Raw genomic sequence first — 13,143 nt, 5'->3', positions numbered from 1 at the left:
GAGGTGGTTAAATAACCAACCTAAGGACAGTATAAAGACATGGAAACAGCTGTCAGAAAAATTCTTGAATCACTATTTTCCTCCAAAACGGATGACACAGCTAAGGCTGAGCATCCAAGACTTCAAACAAGGAGATAATGAATCTTTTTATGATGCTTGGGAGAGATACAGAGAGATGCTAAGAAAATACCCCTCTGAAATATTTTCAGAGTGGGTGCAATTAGACATCTTCTACTATGGGCTTACAGAAAGAGCTCAGATTTCTCTAGACCACTAAGCTGGTGGATCTATACATATGAGAAAAACAATTGAAGAAGCTCAAGAGCTTATTGATACAGTTGCCAGAAATCAGCATCTATACCTAAGCAGTGAATCTTCCATGAAAGAAGAAGCTAAAACAGTGACTGCTGAACTCAGTCCTGCAGAACAAGCTATGGAATTTAATCAGCAATTAGACTTTTTAACAAAATAGTTAGCTGAATTCAAGGAGATATTACAAGAAACAAGAATGGCTAATATGAATATGGAAGTACAATTGAAGCAAACAGAACAGCAGTTATCAAAACAAATAATAAAAGAGTGCCAAGCAGTTCAATTAAGAAGTGGGAAAACATTAAATACCTCACCTCAAGATAGCAGGAAGCCAAGAAATGAGCAAACTACCCAAAATTCCTCTGAAAACAGTAAGAGCCCAGAGAAGAATAATTCTGGCGCTCAAACGCCAGAGAATGGGTGGAAAGCTGGCATTGAACGCCCAAACCATGCTCAGTCCTGGCGTTCAACGCCAGAAACAAGCAATGATTTGGCGTTGAACGCCCAAAGGGAGCACAGTTCTGGCATTCAGACGCCAGAAACAAGTAAGGAGTTGGCGTCTAACGCCACTTCAGCTTCCACCCCTGGCATTCAAATGCCAGTGGGAGATCAAACACATACAAGTGCTGATAATAACCCATCTAAAAAGGCTTCTCAACCCACATCTGTAGGCAATAAATCTGCAGCAACTAAGGTTGAGGAATACAAAGCCAAAATGCCTTATCCTCAGAAACTCTGCCAAGCGGAACAGGATAAGCAATTTGCCCGCTTTGCAAACTATCTCAGGACTCTTGAAATAAAGATTCCGTTTGCAGAGGCACTTGAGCAAATACCCTCTTATGCTAAGTTCATGAAAGAGATCTTAAGTCATAAGAAGGATTGGAGGGAAACTGAAAAAGTTTACCTCACTGAAGAATGCAGTGCAGTCATTCTGAAAAGCTTACCTGAGAAGCTTAAAGATCCGGGAAGCTTTATGATACCATGCACATTAGCATGTACTTGTACCAAGCAAGCTCTATGTGATCTTGGCGCAAGTATTAACCTAATACCTGCAGCTACTATCAAAAAGCTTGGGTTGACTGATGAAGTTAAACTAACCCGGATATGTCTCCAACTTGCTGATGGTTCCATTAAATACCCATCAGGCATGATTGAAGACATGATTGTCAAGGTTGGGCCATTTGCCTTTCCCACTGACTTTGTGGTGCTGGAAATGGAGGAGCATAAGAGTGCAACTCTCATTCTGGGAAGACCTTTCCTAGCAACTGGCCGAACCCTCATTGATGTTCAAAAAGGGGAAGTAACCCTGAGAGTCAATGAGGATGAGTTCAAGTTGAATGTTGTCAATGCCATGTAGTATCCAGACACCCAAAATGACTGCATGAGCGTTGATATTATTGACTCTCTGGTAAAAGAAGTCAATATGACTGAGAGTCTCAAATCAGAGCTGGAGGATATCTTTAAAGATGTTCAGCCTGATCTAGAGGAATCAGAAAGAATAATAGAACCTCTGAAAATCCCTCAGGAAGAGGAGAAACCTCCTAAACCCGAGCTCAAACCATTACCACCATCCCTGAAATATGCATTTCTGGGAGAAGGTGATACCTTTCCTGTAATCATAAGCTCTATCTTAGAGCCACAGGAAGAGGAAGCACTAATTCAAGTGCTAAAGACACACAAGACAACTCTTGGGTGGTCCATCAGTGATCTTAAGGGCATTAGCCCAGCCAGATGCATGCAAAAAATCCTATTGGAAGGTGATGCTAAGCCAGTGGTTCAACCATAAAGGTGGCTGAACCCAGCCATAAAGGAGGTGGTGTAGAAGGAGGTCACTAAATTACTAGAGGCTGGGATTATTTATCCCATTTCTGATAGCCCCTGGGTAAGTCCTGTCCAAGTCGTCCCTAAGAAGGGTGGCATGACAGTGGTTCATAATGAAAAAAATGAACTGGTTCCTACAAGAACAGTTATAGGGTGGCGTATGTGTATTGATTATAGAAGGCTACTAGAAAGGATCATTTTCCTTTACCATTCATAGACCAGATGCTAGAAAGACTAGCAGGTCATGAATACTACTGCTTCCTGGATGGATATTCAGGTTATAATCAAATTGCAGTAGATCCCCAAGATCAAGAGAAAACGGCATTCACATGTCCATCTGGAATATTTGCATACAGAAAGATGCCATTTGGCCTGTGCAATGCACCTGCAACCTTTCAAAGGTGCATGCTCTCAATTTTCTCTGATATGGTGGAAAAATTTCTGGAAGTCTTCATGGATGGCTTTTCAGTATTTGGAGACTCATTCAGCTCCTGTCTTGACCATCTAGCACTTGTTCTCAAGAGGTGCCAATAGACTAACCTAGTTTTAAACTGGGAGAAATGTCACTTTATGGTGACTGAAGGAATTTTCCTTGGGCACAAAATTTCGAACAAGGGAATAGAGGTGGATCAAGCTAAGGTAGAGGTAATTGAAAAATTACCACCACCTGCCAATGCTAAGGCAATCAGAAGCTTTCTGGGACATACAGGATTTTATAGGAGGTTTATAAAGGATTTCTCAAAAATTGCCAAACCTCTAAGTAATCTGCTAGCTGCTGACACGCCATTTACTTTGATAAGGAGTGTCTGCATGCATTCGAGACTCTGAAAGCTAAATTGGTCACAGCACCAATCATCTCTGTACCAAACTGGACATTACCAATTGAACTAATGTGTGATGCCAGTGACCATGCCATTGGTGCAGTGTTGGGACAGAGGCATGACAAGCTTCTGCTCGTTATTTACTGTGCCAGTCGTGTTTTAAATGATGCACAGAAGAACTACATAACCACAGAAAAAGAGCTACTTGCAGTGGTCTACGCCATTGATAAATTCAGATCCTATTTAGTAGGATCAAAAGTGATTGTGTACACTGACCATGCTGCTCTTAAATATCTACTCACAAAGCAGGATTCAAAACCCAGACTCATAAGATGGGTGTTGCTTCTGCAAGAGTTTGATATAGAAATAAGAGATAGAAAAGGGACAGAAAATCAAGTAGCAGATCACCTGTCCCGAATAGAACCAGTAGAAGGGGCGTCCCTCCCTCTTACTAAGATCTCTGAAAACTTTCCAGATGAGCAACTCTTTGCCATCTAGGAAATGCCATGGTTTGCAGACATTGCAAACTACAAGGCAGTGAGATTCATACCCAAAGAATACAGTAGGCAACAATCAAAGAAGCTGATCACGGATGCAAAGTATTATCTTTGGGATGAGCCATATCTCATCAAGAGATGTGCAGACGGAGTAATCCGTAGATGTATGCCTAAAGAAGAAGCACAAAAGATCCTATGGCATTGCCATGGATCACAATATGGAGGATATTTTAAAAGTGCGCGAATAGCCACAAGAGTCCTCCAATGTGGCTTCTACTGGCCTACTCTCTATAAAGATTCCCGAGTGTTTGTACTTAATTGTGACAGTTGCCAAAGATCTGGTAATCTGCCTCACAGTTATGCCATGCCTCAACAAGGGATCTTGGAGATTGAGTTGTTTGATGTATGGGGTATTGACTTCATGGGGCCATTCCCACCATCATACTTAAACACTTATATTTTGGTGGCAGTGGATTATGTATCCAAATGGGTAGAAGCTATAGCAACACCCACTAATGATACTAAGACAGTGCTGAAATTTCTCCAGAAACACATCTTCAGCAGATTTGGTACCCCTAGAGTATTAATCAGTGATGGGGCACTCATTTCTACAATAAATAGCTATACTCTACTGTGGTTCATTATGGAGTTAGCCACAGGGTAGCCACTCCATATCATCCACAGACAAATGGGCAAGCTGAAGTCTCTAATAGAGAACTTAAAAGAATCCTGGAACGGACTGTAATTAACCGTAGAAGTGATTGGGCAAGAAGCCTGGATGATGCTCTGTGGGCATACAGAACAGCATTCAAGACCCCTATAGGGACCTCTCCATACCAGCTTGTGTATGGAAAGGCATGTCACTTGCCAGTGGAACTGGAACATAAGGCCTACTGGGCAACCAGATTCCTAAACCTTGATGCTAAGTTAGCTGGAGAAAAACGATTGCTCCAGTTAAATGAGCTAGAGGAATTTAGACTCAATGCTTTCGAGAATGCAAAAATTTACAAAGAGAAAGCAAAAAGATGGAATGATAAGAAATTGTCATCCAGAGTCTTTGAGTCAGGGCAGAAAGTTCTGCTATTTAATTCTAGGCTCAGATTATTCCCCAGAAAATTGAAATCCTGGTGGAGAGGACCATATGTGATTACAAGTGTGTCACCATATGGATACGTAGAGCTCCAGGATAATGATTCTAACAAAAAGTTCATTGTTAATGGACAGAGAGTCAAACATTATTTTGAAAGCAATTTTGAGCAAGAATGCTCAAAACTGAGACTTAACTAAAGCTCAGTAATAGTCCAGCTAAAGACAATAAAGAAGCGCTTGCTGTGAGGCAACCCAGCCATTTACAAAGCCTATTTGTTAGTTAATTAATTTTTATAGGTATATGTCAAGTATCTTCAAGGTAAAATAGCAACTGCTTAAGTTCACAGAGTTACAGAAGGAATCAAAGGATAAAACAGCAAAAAAAGGAAGCTCACTGGTGCGAAAAAGCCAGTAAAAGCTGTTTTGGGCGTTGAACGCCCAAAAGAAGCACCTACTGGGCATTCAACGCCAGTAAGGATAGTCATCTGGGCGTTAAACGCCAGAGGAGCATCTTCTGGGCGTTGAACGCCAGAAAGAAGCACCTTCTGGGCGTTCAACGCCAGATTTGCAGCGTCCTGGGCGTTCAGAAAAATGCCCAGTGACAAAGGAGTTCCTGGCGTTCAATGCCAGAAAGAAGCAACAGCTGGGCGTTGAACGCCCAGGAGAAGCTGCACATGGGCGTTAAACGCCCAAAACTTGCAGCGTTTGGGCATTTAACGCCAGAATGGTGGGGAGGTAAAATTCATTTTTCTTCACAAATTTTCTAATTTTTATGTTTCAATTCATGATTTCTTGCATAAACATGTTTCAAAATATCATCCTTCAATTCCAAAAATTTTAATCCTAATTTCTAAAAACCCTAATTTCTAAAATCCCTTTTTCAAAAATATCAGATGTATCTTAATCCATAAAGACAAATCTTTTTCCAATCCAACTCTTTTTCAAATCTTTTTCAACTCATCATATCTTTTGAATTTCGAAATTGCCTCTCCCTCTATTCCTCTCCTATCCTTTCTATTGCTTGAGGACAAGCAAACTTCTAAGTTTGGTGTGATTTGCCATGATCACTGAGTTAAAACTCATCAAGATCATGGCACATAAGGGAACAGGAAGAGCAAGGATGTGACTTGAAGGAACTGAAGCGTCAGAAATTATCTCTTGAAGGATCAAGCATCCCACAGACTAGAGGAACACCCACTTCCCAAAATAAAAGTTGTTGAGTCCTAATCTTTGCCTTAACTCTGTGATAACTGTTCTTATTATGAATTTACCTTAGAAGTTATATATTAGTAGTAGTAATTAGTATCTCTATTTTGATTTTATCTCCAATTAAGCTATAATTTATTTTTCTCATCATCATCAAACATGAATAAAATAGTAGATTTTTAGAATAAAGAGGCAATATTTTTTTGAGTTCTTAATAAGGAAAATTCTAATTATTTATATGTGGTGGCAATACTTTTTGTCTTCTGAATGAATTCCTGAACAATGCATATTTTTTATATTGAATTTTATGAATGTTAAAATTGTTGGCTCCTGAAAGAATGATGAACAAGAGAAATGTTATTGATGATCTGAAAAATCATGAAATTGATTCTTGAAGCAAGAAAAAGTAGTGAAAAACAAGCTTGCGAAAAAAAATGATGAAAGGTCAGTAATTTGCGAAAAAAAAAAAGCAAAAGAGGTAGAAAAAGCCAATAGCCCTTTAAACCAAAAGGCAAGGGTGAAAAGGATCCAAGGCTTTGAGCATCAATGGATAGGAGGGCCCAAGGAAATAAATCCAGGCCTAAGCGGCTAAATCAAGCTTTCCCTAACCATGTGCTTGTGGCATGCAGGTCCAAGTGAAAAGCTTGAGACTGAGTGGTTAAAGTCGTGATCCAAAACAAAAGAGTGTGCTTAAGAACTCTGGACACCTCTAATTGGGGACTTGAGCAAAGCTAAGTCACAATCTGAAAAGGTTCACCCAGTTATGTGTCTGTGGCATTTATGTATCCGGTGATAATACTGGAAAACAAAGTGCTTAGGGCCACGGCCAAGACTCATAAAGTAGTTGTGTTCAAGAATCAACATACTAAACTAGGAGAGTCAATAATACTATCTGAATTCTGAGTTCCTATGGATGCCAATCATTCTGAATTTCAAAGAATAAAGTGAGATGCCAAAACTGTTTGGAAGCAAAAAGCTACTAACCCCGCTCATCTAATTAGAATCTGAGCTTCACTTAAAACTCTGAGATATTATTGCTTCTTGATTTCTTTTTATCCTCTTCTATTTATCTAGTTGCTTGAGTACAAGCAACAGTTTAAGTTTGGTGTTGTGATTAGCAGATATTTTATACGCTTTTTGGGGGTAATTTCATATAGATTTTAGCATGTTTTTATTAGTTTTTAATAGAATTTTATTAGTTTTTAAGCAAAAATCATATTTCTGGAATTTACTATGAGTTTGTGTGTTTTTCTGTGATTTCAGGTATTTTTTGGCTGAAATTGAGGGAGCTGAGCAAAAATCTGATTTAGGCTGAAAAAGGACTGCTGATGTTGTTGGATTCTGACCTCCCTGCAATCGGAATGGATTTTTTGAAGCTATAGGAGTCCAATTGGCGCGCTCTCAATTGGGTTGGAAAGTAGACATCCAGGGCTTTCCAGAAATATATAATAGTCCATACTTTGCGCGAGGATAGATGACGTAAACTGGCGTTCAACGCCAGTTCCATGTTGCAGTCTGGCGTCCAGCGCCAGAAACAGGTTACAAGATGGAGTTCAACGCCCAAAACACGTTACAACCTGGCGTTCAACTCCAGAAACAGCCCAGGCACGTGAGAAGCTTAAGTCTCAGCCCCAGACACACCAAGTGGGCCCCAGAAGTGGATTTCTGCACCAATTATCTTAGTTTACTCATTTTCTGTAAACCTAGGTTACTAGTTTAGTATTTAAACAACTTTTAGAGACTTATTTTGCATCTCATGACATTTTTAGATCTGAAATTTGTACCTTTTGGCAGCATGAGTCTCTAAATCCCATTGTTGGGGGTGAGGAGCTCTGCAGCGTCTGGATGAATTAATGCAATTATTTCTGTTTCTCATTCAAATATGCTTGTTCCTATCTAAGATGTTCATTCGCGCCTCATTATGAAGGAGGTGATGATCTATGACACTCATCACCTTCCTCAATCCATGAACGTGTGCCTGACAACCACCTCCGTTCTACATCAGATTGAATGAGTATCTCTTAGATTCCTTAATCAGAATCTTCGTGGTATAAGCTGGAGTTGATAGCGGCATTCATAAGAATCCCGAAAGTCTAAACCTTGTCTGTGGTATTCCGAGTAGGATTCTGGGATTGGATGACTGTGACGAGCTTCAAACTCGCGAGTGTTGGGCGTGATGACAAACGCAAAAGAATAAATGGATTCTATTCCGACATGATCGAGAACCAACAGCTGATTAGTCATGCTGTGACAGAGCATTTGGACCGTTTTCACTGAGAGGATGGGAAGTAGCCATTGACAATGGTGACACCCTACATATAGCTTGCCATGGAAGGAGCCTTGCAAATTCTGAAAGTAAGAAAGCAGTATGTTGCAGAGATTCAGAGGACAAAGCATCTCCAAAACTCCAACATATTCTCCATTATTGCATAACAAGTAATTATTTCACGCTCTTTTATTTTTCTAATAATTCAAACTGATAATTATAATTGATATCCTGACTAAGAATAATAAAATAAACATAGCTTGCTTCAAACCAATAATCTCCGTGGGATCGACCCTTACTCACGTAAGGTATTACTTGGACGACCCAGTGCACTTGTTGGTTAGTGGTACGAAATCATAAGAAATCTTGATTTTGATATTGGGATTAAAATTTCGTGCACCAATCTTCTTCCATCTCTTGTACTTCTCTCTAAGCTATGAGTAGCTAAACTCCCTCTCATTGGGGGAGGGAGCTCTGTTGTAATCGATGGATTAAATGATAGTGAATTTCTTCTTCTCTTCATCCCTCTTTGATTAGCTAGAAGAAATTTCGTTTTTCATGCTTAGTGTTCAATTATCTTGGAAAAAAGATTGAATGCAATTTGGGTTTCATGGGAACCTTGGAAGAGAAAACATGAAACCATGCTTGAAATCCCTTCTCACATTGAGTAGATCTGGGTTTTGGGATTGGATATGGTGACATTAAATCTGGCCAATTACTTGGATCTATGAGAATGTATGGTAAAATCAGGGACCAAGCTTATCTCTCTTCATGAGCAATTAGACCAAGGAATTGGCTAATTATCAAGATTTGAGAGATTGAATCACCAAAGAATTGGGGTTCAATCAATCATAATTGCCAAGAGGTCAATGAGTTGCATGATTGAAGATGGGATGATCTGAATTTGATCCAAAAAGAGCAACATCTCCCAACTCCAATGAATCTTCCCCATTCTTATCTTCCCTATTCTTTATAGCTTTCTTTAATTTCTGCTATCAACCCATTCCCCATTTATGATTCAGTCATTTATATTTCAATAATTTACCTTTATGCTCTTTACGATTCAGCATTTTACTGCTTCCTTTATGTTCTCAAGTCATTTATACTTTTTCTATTTAGAATTCTGCACTCAACATTTACTCTTTATTATCTTAACTAAATTACCCAGTAACTAAAGTTGATCAATCAATCAATCCCTGTAGGATCGACCTCACTCATTGTGAGTTTTTACTTGACGATAATTTGGTATACTTGCCATGAAGGGAATTATTGTAGTGATACAGTGAAATTCCACCCATCAAGAAGAAATAAAAAAAAATACATGAAATGTGAAAGTGTTGGGATTATAAATTTTCTCCAAAAAATTGGCCGATTGGTCGGACGACCTCCCCACACTTAAAAGTTTACACCGTCCTCGCAGTGCATTCAAAGATGAGCAAGGGGGTACGGTGACTTCACGGATTGCCACGTTCAGTTGGTGGATCAATCGACTGCTGCATGTTCTTTCTTCTGCTTTCCTTTTTGCTTATGATGAATTATCCTGAAAGATAGAAAACAGGATAGTAAGACGAGTAAATGCAAAAGCAAGGAAGCATAGAATGTTGGAATAAGGTGATGATCACTAAAAAGAAGTGAGTGAATCGGTTTGTGACATGAATGAAACAAGAGTGGAAATTCTAAGTTTGCGCATGATTTAGAACACACACTAGCATTGAAAACTATGTCACAATTACACAAAAGGAGTATGCACTTCACTCATTCTAGTGTGCTTGAAAATTTTAAATGAAACTTGTAGGTTAAGATAACAAACAAGTCATAAAGGAGCATAAAAGCACTAAGGCAAGAATCAAGCAAATGTGAAATGGATGATAAATGGAAATTGGTTGATGTACAAGAGAATTTAATGAATCAAATGAAATATAGAGCTCATACATCAAACAATGATACATTGAAGTTTATTTGTATCACTTAATTGACATGAAGTGGGACACATGGTTGCTATGCATCTTAAGAAAAGAGAAATAAAAGTTAAAATCAATCACATAGCAAGCATGGTCCATATAGCTTGAGAATTTCAAAAAGATGCCCCTAGGTTAGTTTACAATCCAATTTCACAAATGAAACATTATGCCAAAATGACTTGTTTCAAGTATGTGTAGAGCACATAGTTAAACAATTGAGGGTCATCATGTCATTAAGGTATTAATATAACCGGGTAATCAAAGTTATAATCAATATGGATTCATATGATCAAGCAACACAATGCATTAAGATAAATGTACAACATCACCCATCAAGGAATTGCCTAGTCAAAGTTGAAGAATTTAAATCACATGGTGGCCAAATCATGCAATTCAAAAGATTTAGAAAGCTTTGAAGGCAATGTCATAAGTACTTAGTATTCACAAATGTTAAGCATGAAAAATTCAATACCAAGCAACAAAGTATAACCTCAACAAAGAAATCCAACAATGAATATCAACAACAATGATGCTAAGATAGCATCATGTCAGTAATCAACAGCAATATCTTAGCACAATAAGTAAATCAGTTCAATAATCCAACACTTATTACCTAAAACAAAAATAAAGCTAACTGACTAACTAACTAATTAACTAACTAACTAAATGAGATGATGGTGGATGGTAAATGGTGGTGGTAGATGATAGTTGGAGATGGGAAGAAGAGAGGAGAAGAGAAAAGAAGAAAAAGAATGGAGAGAGCAGAAGAAAAGAAGAGTGTATGAAACAGGGCAGGGGGTCACATGTACGCGTGCTGCCACGCGTACGCGGGACTTGGGCGAATGGGGTGCGATGCGTACCTGGCTGGCAGGCGTAGGCATGACAAGGGAAAAAAGAAAGTGACGTGTACGCGTAGGAAAAAATTGTGCGAAACGCACAGTTCCCACACACCACGCGCACAACTCTCTGTTTGGACCGTGCGATGGCACAGTCCACGCACGATCTTGGCACGCTCAAGTTCTGGGTATCACGCGTATGCGTAGGTCAAGCGTAAAATAGAAACATGGCTCTCCTACTCACTATTTACTTTTCTAAAAACCAACCAAAATTCAAATCTAATAAAATCCTTAACTCTTTTTGAAAAATTTTTCAAATATTCCACTAGGCAATTCAAACAAAGATGAAATTTAAAACAACTAACCTAAAACTTAAGGCATAAATCTAACCAAACAAACTAACACATAAGGCAATATATACAAGAGTAATATAAAGAGAGAAAAATACCTAACAATGGCAACTCAATTCATTCATCAACTATATATACAAGAGAATAGGCAGAGGTTACCAAGGTGGGGTATCACCCACCTAGCACTTTTGTTTATTGTCCTTAAGTTGAACTTATGGAGAGCTCTAATCAAGGAGGCTTGTGTTTGAATTCATCCTTGAACTTCCACCAATACTTGGACTTCTATTGATTGTTAGAATTTCCAACCAATTGCACCAAACTTTGATGGAGTTCCACACAAGTCAAGACCTCCCAAAATTGATCTTCATCTTGTAATCTAGGATCCCAAATTTTGTTTTCACACCCATCTTCAAGTTGATCATGACAATTCCAATTGGGTGGCAAGTGATCCAAATTCTCAAGTAAACATCAAAGCATCTTCCTACGCCCATTCAATGTAGCACTACACCAACCATTACACTTAAAATTTAATGAGGTAACCACAATGAACCTAGAATGGTGTTTCCAACCAGTAACCATCTCTCTTTTGCTCTTAAATCCACAAAGAGCTCTAAGTTGCCCATCTGTCTCAAGCAAACCATATTCAAGTGAGAAAGTAAAGCTTAGGGATAAGAGAGTTACCCACTTGAATAAAAGAATGGATGGTTGCTTAGTGAGAGAGGCTTCCAACGGTCTTGTAGTTTCCACTTCCTTGTGCTCTTCTTGGATTACTTCCACCTCTTGATAAGCTTCCTCAATTTCAATTCCTTGTTCACCAACTTCTTTTATACATTCTTCATTGCTAAGGCCATGTTTCAGAGGTTGTGCACGGTCCTCCTTGTAATCAATTTCACAACACAATGGGGGAGGTTCATCAATTTCAAAAGGCACATTGGTTGGTGCAGAATCATCTTCAATGGTGGAGCTTGCTTCTTACTCGACCTCTTCCAATCGTTCATCATTCATATTATGCCTTGGAAGTTGCACATTATCATCTTCAACATTAATTTCAAACTCAATAGAAGAAGGTTTAACAACTTCCACAAAATTATCAACAACATTACTTGGTGTGGAAGTGTCCTCAAGCTTGGAATCCACCTCTTGCTCAACTTCGCCTAGGTCTTCAACCACTTCTTCTTCTTTAACAATCTCCATCCCTTCCACTTGTTGCAAAACACACTCCATCTCCTTGTTCTCAAATTGAGATTCTAAGATATCCTTTATGCTCCGCTCTTCGGTTGATTTTCCACATTTATCTGTAGAAATGCTTTGTTTGTGGCATGAATCCCATGAGTTTAAGTTGACTTTAATTTTGGCAAGATTAGCCATGATAGCTTTATGCCTCTTTTGGGCTTTCTCTTGCTCCTTTTGAACCAAGATTGCTCTAACCCGATCCATCGCTTCCATGAGACGATCCCTTGACTCTTGTTCCACAACATAATTAGGATCATATTGCCCTTTGATGAGCGGATAATTTATACGCTTTTTGGCATTGTTTTTTGGTAGTTTTTAGTAAGTTCAAGCTACTTTTAGGGATGTTTTCATTAGTTTTTATGTTAAATTCACATTTCTGGACTTTACTATGAGTTTGTGTGTTTTTCTGTGATTTCAGGTAAATTCTGACTGAAATTGAGGGATTTGAGCAAAACTCTGAAAAAGGCTGACAAAAGGCCATGTGTCAGAGTTAAACGCCAGAAAAACGTCATGATCCGGAGTTGAACGCCCAAAACACGTCATAACTTGGAGTTCAACTCCAAGAAAAGCCTTAGCTCGTGGATAGATCAAGCTCAGCCCAAACATACACCAAGTGGGCCCCGGAAGTGGATTTATGCATCAATTACTTACTCATGTAAACCCTAGGAGCTAGTATATTATAAATAGGATGATTTACTAATGTATTAGATATCTTTGGTCTCAGCTTTGTTTTATTCTTCATCCTAAGAGG

Source organism: Arachis stenosperma, chromosome 6 (genome assembly GCF_014773155.1).
Source record: "Arachis stenosperma cultivar V10309 chromosome 6, arast.V10309.gnm1.PFL2, whole genome shotgun sequence".
Taxonomy (NCBI): domain Eukaryota; kingdom Viridiplantae; phylum Streptophyta; class Magnoliopsida; order Fabales; family Fabaceae; genus Arachis; species Arachis stenosperma.
The sequence above is the reverse complement of the archived record's forward strand: the minus strand, read 5'-3'. Positions refer to the sequence as shown.